Below are 3481 nucleotides of genomic sequence, written 5' to 3'. Positions count from 1 at the left end.
TTATGCACAGATGATATAAGAATTATTACTGTAGATTTTTAGTTCAATAAAAAATCAATCAAAACTGTTCCAGAAAAACTTTTTTTATTATGAATTTAAAAAATCAAAATAAAGCTAACTGTTTCAGTTAAAAAGATACGTTTAAGAGAATATGGCCGCGTCCCTTCCTATGATTATAATTATTATCTGTGAACATTTATAGGAATAGGTATTTCAGTGATGTACAGTAAGTAGAAAGAAAAAGTGTTTTCTTGAAATGGACTCATATTTTATTCACCTTAAATTCTTGGAAAAATTTAATGAAACATGATAGAACGATGTATTGTGTTTATCCATGCAGCCACTGACTGGTAACGGTGCTGTGTGCATGTGAGCTACCTACGTTGTACAATTTCTTTTTTTGAAAAACTCAAATCATTTCGAAATCCATGTGTTAACCATCCAGTATATGATGTTATTTTACTTTTATTTATTAGTGAAGAAAATTTTTTTCTTTTTACTAATGGTACTAAATTTGTTTGCATTCCTCATTAAAAAGGCGTCGGCAATTTAGTATTTAGGATGACACCCACGAGGGTGTGTGATACCATCGACGTTTACTAATGGACATGCCTTAGCGGTCAGAATTGTGGTACAGCAAAAAGAGATGGAACGACGTTTCGGACAATACCCATCTCTCTCACGATAGTGCGTGAAGTGTCATGAAAGAGATAGCACTAGTCCGAAACCATACGTCATCTCTCTCACTTTTCGAGCCAAGAAATTATTACAACAACATACGAGTAAGACACGTCCATTAATATATGTCTTTGTGTGATACAGTGATGGAAACTATAGACAAGGTGGAAACCATCGACATTTACTAGTGGACATGCCTTAGTAATCAGAATTGTGGTACAATAAAAGAAAGAGCTGGAACGACGTTTCGGACAATATCCATCTCTCTCACGATAGTGCGTAGGGTGTCATGAAAGAGATAGCACTAGCCCGAAACCATACGCCATCTTCCTCACTCTTTTCAAGCCAAGAAATTATTACAACGACATACGGCTAGGGCATGTCCATTATTATATGTCTATGGTGGAAACCTTATAAGGCGAGTATCATAGAAATCATGAAGTGTAGAGTAAGAAGAACCGCCACATATGGGGCAAGGTTGAAAAAAAGCAGTAAATAACAGTTCAATAATTTAACACAGTTTGACGGTCTCTTTTTTTCATAACAGAGTTAGTTCTCTTTACTTCTACCTTTCATAATAGAAATTGAAGCCAGATCTGCGAAACTGGCACCCAATATAAATAATCTTCTGATTTAAACTTTACGAATAAATTGTGCATCGTTTGCGGGTTCTAATTCTAATTGTGCGTTCATCAATTTTGTTTAAAAAGAAAGGAAAACTATCGCGGGTTCAGGGGAAATTCAAAGTCGATTTATTCAAAACCCACTAAGGTATCGAAATTTAATTTATGCAAATTAATTGCGCGTTATTTGTGCTTGAAAATTGAGATATTATAGCAAGTGGAGTTTTTTTTAAATTATTCATTAATAATAATTACAAATAATACTTGACATTTCAATTGCATTACTATGATCATATTGTTATATATGACTATTAGTTTTAATGAAAAATTAAGTAGTTTATCCCTTTGATCCTTTTCTCCACTGTCTTTCTAAACTCTCGTATTGCTCCCTTCTCCCAGTCAAGTACTTCCTTATACACTTCTTTACCTCCTTATTCCTTGCTTTCTATTTTTAACACATTTTTTAGTGGTAGGTGGCCCGAGCCTATCATTTTTTTAACTTGAAAATTGAGCATTTCTTCTCACCCCCTACTATTAACTACCGCATAGTCTATGGGACAATATGTTCAAAACTCTTCGTTTTGTGATTTCGATCATAAGAAACTACTGCGTTATCCAAAATTATGCAATCTTTTATGCAAAGAGTTTTATTTATCTACTTTTTCCAAAACGATGAAACACTCATTGTTAACATATATTTTTATTGTCCATCTAATCTAATTGTCATACCTCCCCCTTCAGCTCAGTAGTGTTTGGTTGTTTCAGGACTTATTTATATCTTTTAATCTAGAAGACTGGAAAATTTTGGCGGTATTGTAGAACACCCTAAATAGCTAAAGCTCTAACGCCAAAACGCGATACAACACTATAAAGATCTATACAGTAGGGTCACTCCTCTGACCTGCCTAAAATACAGATATTTTTGTATGGCGTCATAAATTAACGTTAAAAGCGTTGAACTGCCATATACGATGACGGTTCAATAGCTTTACCGAAGTGTTTAGGTACAAAATGTATTTGTACTGTGACTTCTACAAGCCAGCTCCTGCTTAGCGGGAAACTCTATGATTAAGTGGTGAAGCGTCGGCAGGAAAGGCGTCCAGGTGACTTGAGAGTGACTACTGTATAGATCTTTATACTGTAACAATACTAAACGTCCGAAGTAGTTTGTGGTAGTTAGGTTACCATCGTCAGGGACAGAAAAGAACTAAAAACGAAAGGCAATTTGAACTGCTGTTAATGTCCAGTAAACATGACTGGAAATCGTGTAGCTGCACTGTTCAGTAATATAGAACACAAAAAGTCCTTGTTTTTGTTTAATTCGAATGTATTTGGTTTGGTAATTTGACTTGCTTTTTTCAACTACCCAAAAATAGCGGAAGGAATTGTTTCTGAACCCAACGCATATATTTAATCAGCACGACGAGGTGAACAACGCCTATAAAATACGAATACAAAGGAGGTATGGGGACAACTATCAAGTCTGATAATATATGACGACGAAAGCGAAGAAGACCAATGAAACGTGACGTTACGCGACGTTTGAAATATTATTAATTCGATTACATACATCTTTGTGGCTGTCCATAACTTATGTTGCATGACGCGTTCATGGTAAAGGCTTTAATTAAAATAAGAGCTTTTTAAGTCCTAATAATAGTTCGATTTTAAATAAATTTTAAAAACGTAACGTAACGCAATCCTTAACCCCCTTCCACCCCCACCTAGCAAGACCGTATTGCCCAGCTGGACTCTCCACTCTCACCTCCCTGCATAATTAATTTATTGACAGACCCTTTGTAGAAACCTAATACATATAAAATTAAAACATAAAGAATTTTAACGTTGGTAATTAACATATTTATCAATTGCTTTCTAATCATATAAAAAGCATTTATTCACAGTGCGGGCGCTTATAATAACGAATGTGTCAAAAAAGGCATTTAATGAAGCATTTTATTACTCTTAATTGTTCGTTTTACGACTTAGCCTTTATCGTTTCTATTATATTGGCATGCAGTTTATGTACTTCGTTACAATGGGAAAATAAGCGTAATCGATTCCATTAACTTTTATAAAAGCACTAATACATGCGTATATTTCATATAAAAATACTTGTTTTTACTGATAAGTCATTCTAATACATACACACAGTGCGGCTTACAAACATTATTTGGAAT

Source organism: Agrilus planipennis, unplaced genomic scaffold (genome assembly GCF_000699045.2).
Source record: "Agrilus planipennis isolate EAB-ADULT unplaced genomic scaffold, Apla_2.0 scaffold219, whole genome shotgun sequence".
NCBI lineage: Eukaryota > Metazoa > Arthropoda > Insecta > Coleoptera > Buprestidae > Agrilus > Agrilus planipennis.
The sequence above is the reverse complement of the archived record's forward strand: the minus strand, read 5'-3'. Positions refer to the sequence as shown.